The following is a 15,926-nucleotide window of genomic DNA, read 5'->3' as shown; positions in this document are numbered from 1 at the left end:
CAAGCAGAGAAACTTGCCCAGTGATGGGAATAGGTTTACTAAAGCCTTCAGAAGCTTCCAAGGAATCTGATGGGGGAGGGGGGCGCAGACCTCCCAGGTGTTGGAATCAAGAGCGGTGGACAATAGACTTGGCTCTAATGAGGGAATACGGAGGGCGCTATGACGACATTTGTTAGGCATGATTTCAGATTTTACTTTGGACCAGACATAGTATGGGGTCTTCTTCTTTGTCTTTCCACATAGACGGAGTTAGTGCAGTCATTCTCTCTCTATTTTATTGTATATTTAGAGTGTGGAGAGTGGCTAAGAGGACCCTCAACTGAATCTGATGTTTATTACAGACTATGGGCTTGGACCTTGATGTTTGGATTGTATAGGTTTTTAAAAATAATTTCTTAAGGCTAGAGATGAGTATATTTTGTGAGGAGGAGGGATATTGAAATATAAGTAAAAGGGCAAATTGTGATTATTTATATTCTTTTACAGAAAATATGTACCTCTTTATCTCTTTAACTAAGAATAAAGTGTGTTCTCAATTTATGTTGGTTTTTGGTCATGTGACTTTTGGGTCAATGTGAATGAGATCTTTAAAAAGATGTAGAATATGTTTGTACAATAGGGCTTTTGTCTTCCTGTTACATATCTGCCACGACAAGAGCTGAATATTAATAGCCTATTTGCCCAAGAACATAAGATAATGGGAAATGGGGAGGACCTGGACCCAACCTGTAGCTGAAGTGAAGCCAGGTTACACCTGGTTTCGGTTAGAGGATCCTCAGCCATGCCCACAGACAGTCAAGTGAATATAAGTCCTTATTTTAAAACATTGAGTCTATAGTTTGGGGTGGTTTGTTACACAACAAGAAATACATGGAATTGTTTTAATGTTAGGGAGAGCTGCCTCTGGCAGTCAAGAAACAAGGAAATGACACAATAATCACATGGTTACTTAGAGAGAGTTTGATAATCTTATAAACTATTTAACCTTCCAGTATTTAACTCATATGATTGCCAGTAATTGTGTATTTTACCACTTTGACAAACTTTAAACCCATTACCATGAAGTCTTTTCTGACACATAGTACCTCTTTATGGGATTTCCACGCCCATAAATCTTTATACGAACAGACAGCCTCATTTCTCTCCCTCTGAGTGGCTGGTGGATTTGAAATTCTGACCTTAAACCTTACAGTGCAACACATACCCAACAGCTCTGCCAGAACTCAATGCATTGTAGTTTTTAATATTTTCTGCTTTATTTTTGAATTAGGCTTTTCTCTGTTTTACTTTGTTATTGATGTTAGGTTTTGTGGGTTTTTTTTTTCGTTTTGGTTGTTGTAGTTTGGTATGTTTTCCTGTATATGAAATACAGGATATGTACATCTATAGAGATTGTAACTGGTTTCATGTTTCTTGGGGGTATGGTAGGGGAAGTTGGGAGGAAGTAGGGAGCTAACAATAATGAGTACAAGAACAAAGACAATGTTCTAAAATTGAATGAGGTGATGATTGTGCAATACAACTCTTCTTGAACTAATGAATTGTATGATATGTGAATTATAAGCTAATAAAGTTACTTTTCTAAAGTGCTGTCATAAGTTGCAGAATTGAAAGAAAAGGTAAATATTCAGTATTCAATAAGTCAGGATTGGGGAATATTAACAGACCACAGTAGCTGAAAATCATGAACAGTATTTTCAATATTCCATTGGCCTGATCTTGAGCAAAGTTCACTCAAGAGTCAAATGACCAGAGTCTTAATGGTTTTACTTATATCCTGTGTCCAATCTCAAGAAGAGGAAGACAGGTTATTGTGATGGGGTCCCACCAGCACTGCATGGAATAGAAGAAGGACACGTGCTCATTAGCAGTCTTCTCACCTCTGAATGGACTGCATGCTTATTCCTTTATTCTCAATATTTTCTATTATTCAGCCACACAAGAATCCCAATATTATGGCGATCAAAATCCAATGTTTCATCAAAGTTTGTTTTACATTAGAAGGTGCCTGATACTCTGTCTTTTGAGGAACTATTTCTAAATTATAAGAAAGATGAACTACAGCGACATTGATTCATACTCATTTTAGCATCCGGTCTTTAAAGAACACTTGTGCATTGTATATCACACTCCAGATTACATTTGTCTTGGAGCAATCCATTACTGTATCCATTTATCATAAGCCTATCAAACAGCACCTTGCATTTCCCCAAGACGTTTTCACAGTCAATAGCTCATTCACGTCCCTGAGCACCTTACGAAGTAAAGTCCAGCTTGCCTTCTGTGTTTCACTGTAGAAAATAATTTCTGGAAAGTTTTTTAAAACATTTCCCCTCTAATGTATTTTGGGTTTTCACTGTCATCATAACCTTCTGCAAACCAGATTCTCACAATTTAGGCTCTGATACTAATTCCTCCTTCGGTTTTGGATTGTATGATTTACAATCCTTTGGTGGCTAGTGATGGATCTACAAAGGGCATAAGCCTCCAGTGATCTCCCCTATCCATTATTGAGGGGTGGGAGGAAAGTGGAGTGGTTACTAAGCAGAGCGCACTGGAGAGATGACTATCAAAGGTCAAAGGGATAAACCCGACTGGAACAGCAACAACTTTGTCAGTTGTTCCCTCCTCTGATGCATGCTGGACCTGATCTGGTTTTCGACATTATCTGTATTTGTGGTTGTTGTTGTTGTTCATATTAGAGTCTATCTCAAAGGTGTCATGTCACTGGGGTCACACTCTTGAAGTCTTATATGTTTTTCTGGTTTTCAATATCTTAAACCCAGGATTGATGACCCTATCAGAACAGCAGGTAGAATAAGGGTTTGGGGGTGGGGTGGCGAGAGGGCGATGGTGGGGCGTGGGTCTGGGAGGCGTGGTAAAAGGGAGATGATATCAAAGAGTTCAGCAGGGAAAAGAATGTTTGGTAACTGATTGTGGTAGCAATTATACAATATTGCTTGATGTGATTAAAATATGGAATGATATATGTATTAAGTCCCAATTAATAAATTAAAAGATAAAATAAACAATCAACAACAACAAAGCATTTCCCCTGCCCATCTTTGAATCTCTTTCTCAATAAAGTCGGAATGGTGCCTGGAAATGATGGGTTGTTTAATCTATTATTATTTCCTCAGGCTGTACATAATGGATTCTTTATAATTTTCTCAGGCTGTACATAAAGGATTCTTTATAATTTGGGAACCAGATATAAATATCTACCTTGAGATTCTAAAAACATTGTCTTCAGTTTAATTCTTATTTTTAAGATATAAATTTCAAGATAATTCTGTTGTCACTTAAAGAGTTGGAGGTGAAACCGGGAGGTGCTGCCAACAGAAAAGGCAGCTTGCTTGGTCGGGGCTCAGTAACTCAGCAGGTATTTTTTGTAAGCATGACTCACTTGAGATTAAATGAGGTCTAGTTACTTTCATTCCATCTTTGGTCCTATCTCATTCCAAATTAAAATTGAAGAACTGTAAGCAATAAATGAGATATATCAGAATATAGTTCTTATGCCAGCTTTTAAAAGTAGTAGAATCTCTTACCACCCTCGCTTTCCTGAGTCTCCTTATACCTTGAATGTTGGTAGATGGGGGGAAAGATACATTTTAATACCTTGAATGTTGATAGGTAGGGGGGAAATGCTATATTTTATTACCTCAAGGTCTGAAAGAAAACCATCTTAGATGATAGCACCCTAAGCCTCTGGGCAATCAATGCTTGCTATCATTATTGTCATTTGCCAAGATAGTTGCAAAACCACCAGAAAGAATCCAGCAGCTCTTTGCTGTAAGGAGACAGTTTCTCTCCACTTTGTAGGCAGAAGACCCCATTGAAAGACAAAGAAAATTAAAGACTTAGCTGTCAGTACAACAACAAAACTATGTAACTACCCAATGTACCCCAAATGATTTTGAAACAGTCACGCAACACGGCATAATGTTCATCTGGATAGCGTCTCATCACATACACATATCGTAGTCCAATAAGGTTAGAGCAGAGTGTAGAAATCCTGATTGGAGAAAGACATTGCAGACATAGCCAGACAAAGAAATACAACAGCGTCCCATGTGCAACATGTGTTGGCATGTCTCTCGTATACAAAGCAAGTGTGTTATCAGGCATATAAAGGTAGAGAACATTCATAACTTATAACATAGATTTCTTAATAATCATAGTAAAAACCAAGGTTATTGGCTCATATATGTACTGTACTGTACTGTCTATTGCTCTTTTAATGTGAGCTTTCCCTACTGACTAATAAAAAGTTAACCATATAGCTATCTGTTTCAGACTCTAGAATCTAATCTCATGTATTACACATCTGCTGAGTCTTGTAGCATTCTCTGTGCTTGATTTCCCTTAGAAAATATTACCGTTAAGTGCATGATAGCTCTCAAATGCAGTACAACCAGTGCTAATGAGAGCAGCAGCAAGAAACAAAGGAAAAGTCTTGATTTGGGAGAGAAACAAAAGGTCATTAGACAACATAACGGTAGAAAAGAAAATCAGCAAATAGTATTGTTGACAATTTAGGTATTTCATAGTACAACTTAGACTTTGTACAACCGTAAGTCCTATCATGTCCTATTTTACAGAATCTACCGCGGATGTTGAGAACCCTGGTGGCATAGCAGTTATGCTTTGAGTTGTGATCCACAAGTTCAGCAGTTCGAAACCGGCAGCCATCCTGTGGGTGAAAGACAGGGCTTTCTATTCCATAAAGAGTTGCAGTCTCAGAAACTCACAGGGGCAGTTCTATCCTTTCTTATAGAGTCGCTAAGAGTTGGCATCAACTTGACGGTAGAGAGTTGAGTTTATTGTGGATGTTAAGTTACATATGATTGTAGTCTAATTCTTGGAAGAAGATAACCCAACATATAAAGAATGGCTAAATGCAAGAAAACCTCTTATATGCCAACGCTCCTCTGCTTGATTGGGGCCACAGGAATAGCTCTTCTCCCAGTGGTCTGTGAAAGTGAAATTCAGCTGGCCCATTCAGCATCTCCTATAAAGCATGCTGCTACCTGACATCTCTTAATTGAATTGGGTCTCATGTGCATTTAACTGAGAGACAGATGTATTCATCTGAAGGCCTAAGGCTGCCAAGCGCTTTATGTTTCTGACTTAAATATATCTTCCTCATATATCCTCATGTTCTTATATTGACAGTTTTATTCCTTAATTTCCTTGCCTTTCCCCTGAATCTCTACTGTTACAAACCCATCAGGCACTAAATCCGTCAATGCTCCATTCTCCAGCTTCCTCTTTTTATCTTCCGCTCTTCCTTCTTTGCTTTCTATTTAAGTAATTCATTCATTGTCTCTTTTGTTCATTGTCCTTTTCCTTCTATTGAATGTCTCTTTTCTCAGCCCATCTCTTCTGACCCTGTGTGAACTTGACTAACCTCAAAGAGCTTAAAGAATTCTGAAATAAGTATACATACCTCAAACAGGTACAAGAGTTCTGGAACTTGGATCAGAAATGTCTTAATTAATATTGCATTTTAAGGCTGTTTGCAAAGAAATACCACCCTCTCTACAGTCATTTACTGAGCACTAGTCTATCTGCCTACTACCATTCTAGAGCTAGAGGGGATACAAAGATGTTTTCACATGGGATCTCCCTACTGTGCTCTCACTCTTATTTTAGAAAACAAGTAGTTGAGATAAATGTCAGGGAATTATGTGAGACAATATAGAATTGAGTTTTATTGAAGCTGTGTATTATTGATATTTACCCAGAAGAGTGTGATTTCAGATATGATAGATAGTACAGGTAAATAATTGGGAAAACAACAACAACAAATCAATAAGATAAAAACCCCATGGAGAAGGAAGAACAAGATGGCCATATTAACAAGACGAAAATGAGTTTACATCCAGTGAACTACTTTTTTCTACCTTTGAGTCTCTAGACTTTAAATTTTAGAGCAATTTGTCCATCTTTTTCACTATAATAAGTAACCCCCCTAACCTTTAATCATATCAGAGACTCATTTTATATTATTGACATCCGTAGCATTTATGCTTTGATATGCTAACCATATTGAACTAGGTTAATTAGCACAATCTCTACAGCCATTTTTTTCCAACAAATAAATCAGAAGAGTATTTAATTTAAAGCAATAATAACAACAACAACAACAACAACACAAACCTCAACTCAATATATCCCACCAGACTAATTCTCTACTAAAAGTATAGTGTCTGATTTAGGTCAGTTCTTGTAACTGGTTTTGTACTGCACACTCATAAACACACACACTCATAAAAAGCTATTTGGATATATTCTTTCCCAATTTGATAGATTAAATCGCCTCAGAAAATCTTCCATAGAAATAATAACAAGTGCAGCATAAGGTATAAAATGAATCTTACAAAAGGCACCAACGAGTTGGCAAAAAAGTAAGAATTCTCAAAGCTCAGTAAACAAAGTGAAACCGTTATCCAGAGAGGTATCAGCAAGAATGTAAATCCACTTTCTTCCTGAGAGCATCGCTTACCCTTGGTGACCTGGAGTTTCCAATTGAATTTCAAAGTTGATATCTCAAGATAAATCACTTTAGTTTATTAAAATGATCCACCCTTTACCTATTGAAAGGAAATAAAAAACTATAAACATTTTCTAAATAAATGAACTATATGAGTCTATTTAATGGTATGCTCTGCGACTCTATTTAAGTTATCTTGGTTGTAATTCATGTGAATTTAGTTGTAATATATCTGGTATTTGGGAGGACAAATTGTTCTTACTGTTCTTGGTTTTCATACTTTTCAGTATTATTTTATGGCATTTCTTCTCTCAGATGATAGGATCACTTTATTCAACCCCAAAAGCATCTTTTTAGGATTCTAACTATCTCTGCATTGTATATATAGGTTAATCGTGGGCGAATTGCTTTTAAAATAATACGGACTTGCCCTCAGGTTGGGGACACTGAAGATACAGGTGCAAAATGTGGGGAAGAATTTAGATGGTGCCTTCCTATCAGATAAATAGCATCTGGGGTCTGAAAGGTTTGTCTCCAAACAAGCAGCCATCTAAGTGAGATGTGAACTAAATCAACATGGATGAACCACTCCATGATCAGGCACCGAAGGATTGTAATCCATGTAATCCGAAGGAGGGATAAGTATCAGAACCTCAGTTGTGAGAATTTTGTGTGTAGAAGGTGATGGATAACAGTAGGAGCCCAAGAGTCATTTGTGGAACTACAGAGGAAATAAACCAGTAGAGAAAGCCCCTATCTACAACTGGGGGAGGGAGGAAAGTGGTCACTAAACAGAGTTCTTGGGAGAGATGAGTATAGAAGATCAAAGGCATAAATCTGACATGAACAGTTAAAAAGTTGTCAGTAGATCATCCCTGTGGTGCAGGATAGACCAGATCTGGTTTCCAAAATTTTCTGTATTTTTGGTTTCAATATTTTTCTTTGGTTTTTGTTTGTTCGCATTACGGTGTTATGTCATTGAAGGTCACCCTCTTGAAGTTTGATTGTATGTTTTTTTCCATTTTTTGGTATATTAAACCCAGGTTGATGAACTATAGGGACAACAAGTGGAATAAGGGTTTCTGGGGAAAGGGGCACAGTGGTGGTGGGGGTGTAAAAGGGAGACAATGTCAAGGAGTCCATATAGAAAAAGAATGTTTGGGAACTGTGGTAGCAATTGAACAATTCTACTTGAGGTGATTAAACTATGGAACGGTATGATAGATGTATTAAATCCTAATTCATAATGTTTTTTAAAAGAAGATAAAGGGAAAAAATAATGTTATTAAGAGTTTTCATCCACTAATATGGATGCTTTATCAATAATTAAGATTCTCACTTTATAAGTTTAATCAGATTTAATAGCTTTCTTTGTATGTATTGAGCAGTTTCTTATTAAATGTATTCTTATAAAATATATTCTTAAAGATACTAAGTAAAATATTGTAAGTCAAAGTAAAGGAAATCAACATTCTCACAGCAGGACCAATGGATATCATGAAAAACTGAGAGAAGATTGAAGTTGTCCAAGATTTCATTCTCCTTGGATCCACAATCAATGCTTATGGAAGCAGCAGTCATGAAATCAAACAATATATTACATTAGACAAAAATATTGCCAAAGACCTCTTTAAAATATTAAAGAGGAAAGGCATCATTTTCAGAACGAAGGTGTGCTTGCCCTAAGCCATGGTAGTTGCCATCCCCTCAGACGGATGTGGAAGCTGCTCAGTGAAGAAGGAAGACAGAAGACGAACGGGTGCATTTGAATCATGATGCTGGAGAAGACTACTGACGAGACATGGGAGGACAGGGAGAAGACCAGCCAGTTGCTGCCATACAACATTGTAATAAGATCACTACAAACCAATGGACCCTTCTATAAGAGTGATAAGTGAACCTTACTGGAAATTCAAATTAAGATGGGGGAGGAGGGAATGTATGTCTCTAAGAAGGTGATTACCTTTCTTTTGGTGAAGCAACATCTCATTGGGGGGAAACGAAGCAAAACAAAGCAAAAACCACTTAACAATACTTTTTTTTTATAGAACCCAAAGAGAGAATATGCCTTGTACTATGTTCCTAATTAGACACTTTTGGATTAGTTTCTATCCAGCCCTTGGTAACCCAGGCTGTGTGCTATAGATAACTGGAACTTTAAACTCTGTCCTTTCTAAGTATACAACATCCTTCACAGACCATGTCAGAAGGCTTCCACATGGGAGTCCCACTAAGCAAACTGGGCATTACCTTATGCTCAACTGTAGCAGATTTAAGGAACGCAGTACTCCCTTGGATGTAAGAGTGAAACTCCCTAGTATAAGAAGTAGCAGTTGACTGCTGTCTCAAGGTTTTGGAATTGGCAGTTTTAGTCTTTGGTTTGGATCTATTGCTATGAAGGTGCATTTACTATTTTAATGTCCTCCTTGCTTTATTATGATATGTATTAATTGTGTAGATGTGGCTCAACCACTGTTAATGAATATTATTGAAAGCTTTGCCTTAGCACCAATCCCATTGTTTATGTAAAGAATATCCAGTCACTTATGAGTTTAATCTGTACAATCAATAATCCATGTATATAGGGTTCATAGCCAGCTTATCCTTATATAATTTCCTTTTCTCAATGGTGCTTTGAATTATATACCATTTACTAAATTATTAACACTATCAAAAGAATTGCCTTATGCCCCAAGGAAATGATTGATAATATTCTCTTTCATGAAATGATAACAATATCTGTAGAGCAGCAGTTCTCAACCTGCAGGTTGTGACCCCTTTGGGGGTTGAACAACCCTTTCACAGGGGTTGCCCGATTCATCACAGTAGCAAAATTACAGTTATGAAGTAGCAATGAAAATAATTTTATGGTTGGCGGGGGCACCACAACATGAGGAACTGTATTAAAGGGTCATGGCATTAGGAAGGTTGAGAACCACTGCTGTAGAGTGACCCAGAACATGCATAAATCATAGATAGATGAATAGGTTTGGGCTTGCACTTAATTATAGCTCAAATATAAGAACAATTAGTTCTCGTGACATGGCCCCGCTTGCCCTCATGATGAGATACTGAAGATATGAGTGCAAGCAAAGTGAGATGACTAAACTAAATGGTGTTTATCTTGAATAATAATATATGGGGTCTTAAAGGTTTGTCTTAAAACAAGCAGTCATCTAAGTAAGATGTCAACTAAGTCCACATGGCAGAAGCACACAACTTGTGTGATCCAAGAATTGTAAATAATAAAATGGTGGTAGAGTTTAAATTATGAGCACCCGGTTTGCAGAAAGCTATGGATAACCAATGGAAGCCCCCAATCAATCTGTACGGTCCTCATATGGATAAAGCCTCAAGTGAATCCCCGCTGGCCAGAGTCATGTGACTAGCTTTGCTTTCATACAGAGAGCATCGTCAAGTCAATGGTGGCAAATGTGGTCAGGCTACCTTATCATTTGATCTCCCTTCTGACCCATTATAAAGTTGTTTCTATTTTTCCCTGCTTTCTTTTTGATTGCGGTATTACTGTGCTTTATCTAGTCATTGTTTTTGTTTTATTATTTGTGTGTTTCGTTTTTTCTTACATGATTTTCTGTATATGATATCCAGAATAGGTAGATCTGTAGAGACAGTAACTGGATTGATAACTGCCTAAGGAGGTGGCAGGGGAAGATATGGGAAATGGGAGCTAACAACAATGAATATGAGAAGAACATGTTCTAAGATTGATTGCCTAAATCTTCTTGACATGATTGAACAATTACATTGTATGATATGGGAAGTATATACCAATAAACCTGTTATTTTAAAAAGAAAAAAATAGCGTAGACTTCCACAAGGGGAAAAAAATCTGTCTTGGAAGAAGTACAGCTAAAATGCTGCTTAGAATTGAAGATAGTGAGACTTCATCTCACATACTTTGGCCATGTGACCAGGAGAGATTATTTCCTAGAAAAGAACATCATTCTTGGTAGAGAGCTAGAGAACAGGAGGAAGACCCTCCAACACATGTATTTACAGGCTGACGACAACAAAAGGCCAGACGAGGATGGCACCGGACTGGGCAGTGTTTCCTTCTGGCACACACAGCTCACGAGGAGCTGGGAGCAGCTCCACAGCACCTGACAGCAACATGATAGTTTCCATTTCCATTAATTGCATTTACAGGTAGAGAAGAGAAAGGTTATTGATATTTCAATGACTAAAGAAGTTCCCTGACCAAAATACTATACATTTTAATAATATTGAACTGTTGTTTTTTTAATTCTGGATATTTAATTTTATTATAGAAGGATAAGTCAAAAAGCATTGCTACAAAATCTTAGAAACATTTATTAAACAAGAATAACAAAATGTGAAGTTATTCTTTCTCAAAAGTTCTTCAATCTGTGACTATGCACGTCTAAAGGCAGTGTTTTCACCTCTTTAAACCTTCGCTGAAGAATTCTGTGCTCTTAGATCCGGGAGGGAACTCATATCATGTTCCTATTCAAAGTTCTTCGAATTTTAAGAACAAAAAACAAGTGTGAAGAGGTAAGATCAAGACTTCAGGTAAGTGGGGTAAGGTTTTCCAATGAAATTCTAACGTGAAAACTCTTGCTACCTTTGAGAAATGAGCAGGTACATTGTCATGATGGAATAAAATTCCTTGGTGCAACTTTCTTAAGCTTTCCTTACATTTTCTCAAAAGTTCTTAATAATAAGCACCCAAGATCATACTGTGTCTTTTGAGAAATTTATCAAAAGTATCCTTTTGTGATGCCCTTGTGTTAGTCTGGGTAGACTAGAGAAACAAAATCATAAACACACATATGTGTATAAGAAAGAGCTTTATATACAAGAGCAATTGAATATTGAGAAAACATCCCAGGTCCGTCCAGGTCAAGTCCATAAATCCGATATGAGCTTATATGTCCATCTCCAGTCAATAAATTCTTCTTGAGACTCACGCAACACATGCAAAGATGCTGAATGTAGGAAGATCACAGGCCAGTGGGTGGAAAATCTTGTGGGTCCAGTGGTGGTGGTAGCATCTCAGCACTGGCAGGGGTCTCCATGTGACTCCTTAGTTCCAGTGTTCTGGCTCCACCAGTCTCTCTCCATGTGGCTTGTCAACAGCAATGTCTTACAGGGAGTGAAGATGTGTCCCACTGCCAACGAGCTATTTATCTCCTTAGCACCTCCAAATGAGGTCATCGAGCTGTGACCTGACTGACAGACTAAAGTCCACCCCTTCCCTCTTAAATCTCAAATTGACAACAGATTATCACCGTAATATTCTAAGCTGATCACTCTCTTAAATGTAGCTGTCCTTCCAGATCCCCTTGGAAGCTAGTATTTAACTGGCCTTTTTTTTTTTTTTAAGGCACCCATATGAGACTAAGACAAGGATGAGGTGGTACTGCACAAAAATGGGGAAAAGCTTGAGAGGGTGGAGCTTTTATAGCACTCCTTTTTCCCACTGAGTGAGCATTGAGCAACTTGCTCTGAGCTCGTGCACCCAGTGGCGTCACCTGGGAATGTTCCTCTCCAGTCACAGTGAATTTTTTTAATAAAAGCAGTTTTACTCAAACCTCATTTTTTGTGATGGCTGAATTAAGAGAATAGCATGTAGCTGTGAACTTTTTTTTCCTGCTCAGGAAAAATGTCACAGAAACTGGTGTGATATTGAACACAGCTTATGAGGACAACACTAGGGGAAAAACTCAAGGGTATGAGTGGTTTTCTCATTTCAAAACAGGTAAAATGTCAGTTGATGACAAACCTCATTCTGGACATCTGTCAACTTCCCTAAGGGACTAAAATGTGAACTAGCTGTGCATTTGGAGTTCATTTCACCAGGTTAAGACTGTTATTCAAACGTTCTATTTAGAGGTTCTGAAAAGATTGCATAACAGTGTGCAAGAAAAGTAGGCCTGCTTTTTATCGTGGCAGATGGACTGGTTTTGCCACCACGACAATGTACCTGCTCATGCACTCATCTCAACGTGCCAGTTTTTGGCAAAAAACAACACGACTCTTTTGCCCCATGAACCTCAATTACCTGACCTCACTCTGTGCAACTTCTTTTTCATTTTCATGAATACAGAGCGACTAAAAGGACAGTGATTTGCTGATGAAGAAGAGGTGAAGATAAAAATGAGGGAGGTGCTGTCAGTCATCAAACAGATGAATTTGAAAAATGTTTCCAAGCATGGAATCAAAGATTTTACAAATGTATGAAGTGTAATGCAGAGTACTTGAAAGTGATAAGGTTGTTTTTTGGGGAAAAAAATAAATACATAGCTTGGAAATAAAAATTCCATTTGGGGGAGGGATACCCTCTTATATACCACTGAAAGAACTTGTCTCTAGCTATCAACTGATTGCATAGACATGTTTAAATATACTTTGTTTGGAATAAACCCATACATTTTGAATTGGAACCCTAGTGCAGTACTTTTTTATTTACTTTCATATGATAAAAAAAGATTCCTTTGTCCTATTTTGTTCTGAGTCCTCTTATTCAGTACACTATAGAAGTAGTAGATTTAGTATGCTAGCTGTATGTTAAATATTAACATAATAATCTTATAAGGTAAAAACCTGATCAAATTAGTTTAAATAAATTATGAGTCACTTTGTTAAAGAAAACAACATTGGTAAACTGGAGTACAACTCTGAAGAAATGTATCAGAATGTAGTACTGAAAGATAGAGATACATGAATTAAAACTAGTTCTTAACATATAAGTTCTGATGATATATATCCTTAAGGAATCCCAGAAGGATATCTGAGAGATAATAGGGTAATAATTCATAATCAAATAAATAATTAAGAAATTTCCACTTAATACCTATTTTGAACAAATCTAGTTAAATTCTTATAACAACTCTAAAACTAGACAAAATTAAAGATAAAGGATCATCTAAAAGTAGATGGAGGGAAAAAAGATAATTTAACTACAAAGAAAGACTGACAACTATAGAATTCATAGAATAGTACTTTTCTTAGATTAAGAAGAAATAAACCTAAAACTAGAATTATGTACCCAGAAAAATGAGAATTGAAGTAAAATAAAACTATTTTCAGACCAAAAATATTTTGGCAGCTTACACTTACATATTTTCAAAACAAATCTGAGCTTCCTGGTGAGCAGAAGAAAAATAATGCCAGAGGAATGAATGGAGAGTAACAACTAAACAAAACACATGTTGTGCCTGTGTTTATATCTAACCAGTATTGACTGATAGGAAAAAATAGTTAATTTAGGTTATTTGCAAAGTAAAAAACAAGAATAATGCATAGAAACGCCTGATAAATTGATATGAGGATATAGCATTCTAAATTAAAAGGTACACCATTAATTACTATTGTAAATTTGTCTTGAGTGAATACGCATGTTAAAATATATAGAATGACCCTGAACATAATTATTTGAAAAGTCTAAACTTAAAATGAAAAAGAATAAAATCAAATCATAGTGAGGCAATAGTGAGTGAGACAGAAAACCCAAAGTAAGAACTAAAAATGAAATCAAACCTATCTGTAATAATGATGGCAGTTCTAGGAGGAGTGGTACGATTTACTTCACTAGTGTGTTTTAAAGCACAAAGAGTGGTGCACAAATCCTCGGGTTCTTGCTTTTGTGCTAGGTCCCCTAAATTATGGCTTCCAAGTCAGAGTGATTTTAAAATATTGATTCAAGTTTTAAAACATCTTTAGATTCCATCCTAAAACACCAAATTAGAATCTCTGGAGTTGCAGCTTGCAGATTTCTCATTTATATAATGCTTCCTGAACCTGCTATAAGCAATGTTTTCTCTTGCCCAAGGTCAACTGTGTTGGACTAAGTGGGCAAGAATTCATCTCAAATATTAGCATCTCATATGTTCAGAGAGCCATTTTCAGGAGATTATTGAAAGGACTCTAATTTGTGCAACTGTCATTCAGAGTCATTAAGACCCAAAGGATTCTGATCTTGGAACTCTGGTGGTGGTGTGGTTATTAAATGGGCTGCTAACTGCAAAGTTACTAGCTCAAAGCCATGAGCCATTCCTTAGGAGAAAGATGGGGTTTTTGACTCTCTTGGAAAACTAGAAGGGCAGTTCCACCCTGTCTTACAGTCGATATGCATCAGACTGGACTCAATGGCAGTGGGTTTGTTTTCTGTTTTGTTTTGCTTTCAACTTGACCTTGCTATTTCTAAACAGTGAGATATTGGGTAAAGAACTCAATCTCCCTCCATATCAAATTTATGTTTATAAATCTATAAAATGGAAGTATTAAAATAATTGAGTGGGATAACTTTGTAAAGCATGCATTATAGTCCCCAGTGTAATATAAGTCATCAACAAGTAAAAGCTATTACTATTAACTCGAAAAACAAAGGCATTAACACATTTGCTTTTAATCCATCCTGCTCCTTTGCTTTGTGTGGGGACTTGTAGTTACATGTGAAATTACTCACCTGACACAAATTCCCCATAATATTTCATTCTGAATAAGTAGTTCGGGGATCCTATTTTCAGCACACACTTTAAAAATACCCAGCATATTTTCTCGATGATCAGTGTTCTGAAAAGCTCTAACTCAGGAAGCAGTCTTGGAGGCAGGTTGGCGTAGATTGCCTTAAACGCCACCTATAATTCTTCTACGGACTGTGTCCAGATTTCAGTAGGGATGTTGAATTCAAGGGGGCAGCAGAGCAAGATGGCCCTGCAGTGAATTCCAATACGGCCCTGGCATAAATATGATCTGGTTTTAGAAGTTCCATCCACCACTACACTGACAAGAATATCTGTGTGGCTCGAGAGACAGGGTTTGAAGAAAATAGCTGCATAATGAAGTGTTAGAGGAGATAGTCAAAAGTTAGCTGCTTAAAAATGAACAAAAATGACAGGAGACGAACAGAGATAGAAGACACCAAGAAATTAATACAGTACAGAATTAGCAGAAGAAACTTTAAGAGGAAGGTTTTCTGAAGCAAGCTGGTCAAGTTAATTCATGTTTGTGGGGGGGATTGTCTTGTAGGAAGAACTCCAGGCTTGGGTGAGGGGAGAACAACAAACGTATTGCCTCTGGTGACCAATGGTCCTGACTCTTCTCTTAGGCAGGGGGTGGGGTGGGGGGTGGGGTGTGTGTGTGTGTATGTGTGTGTGTGAGATCTGGGACAATTTTCTTGCTTCTGTGACAGCTTCCTATGTGTGCAAGACAGGTAGTATGTTTAGTGCTTTAAAAATAAGGTTGGTTTTGGTATTAAATGAAATACTATATATAAAAAGGTATTGGCATATGGTAAAAAATCAATATTATGAATTTTGAGTTATGGAGATCAATCTTCTTATTTGTTTTTAACATTTTATTAGGGGCTCATACAACTGTTATCCCAATCCATACACACATCAATTGTGTAAAGCACATTTGTACATCGTTTCTCAAAACATTT

Source organism: Echinops telfairi, unplaced genomic scaffold (genome assembly GCF_000313985.2).
Source record: "Echinops telfairi isolate 266 unplaced genomic scaffold, ASM31398v2 ScPeMD7_7424;HRSCAF=8462, whole genome shotgun sequence".
Classification (NCBI taxonomy): domain Eukaryota; kingdom Metazoa; phylum Chordata; class Mammalia; order Afrosoricida; family Tenrecidae; genus Echinops; species Echinops telfairi.
The sequence above is the reverse complement of the archived record's forward strand: the minus strand, read 5'-3'. Positions refer to the sequence as shown.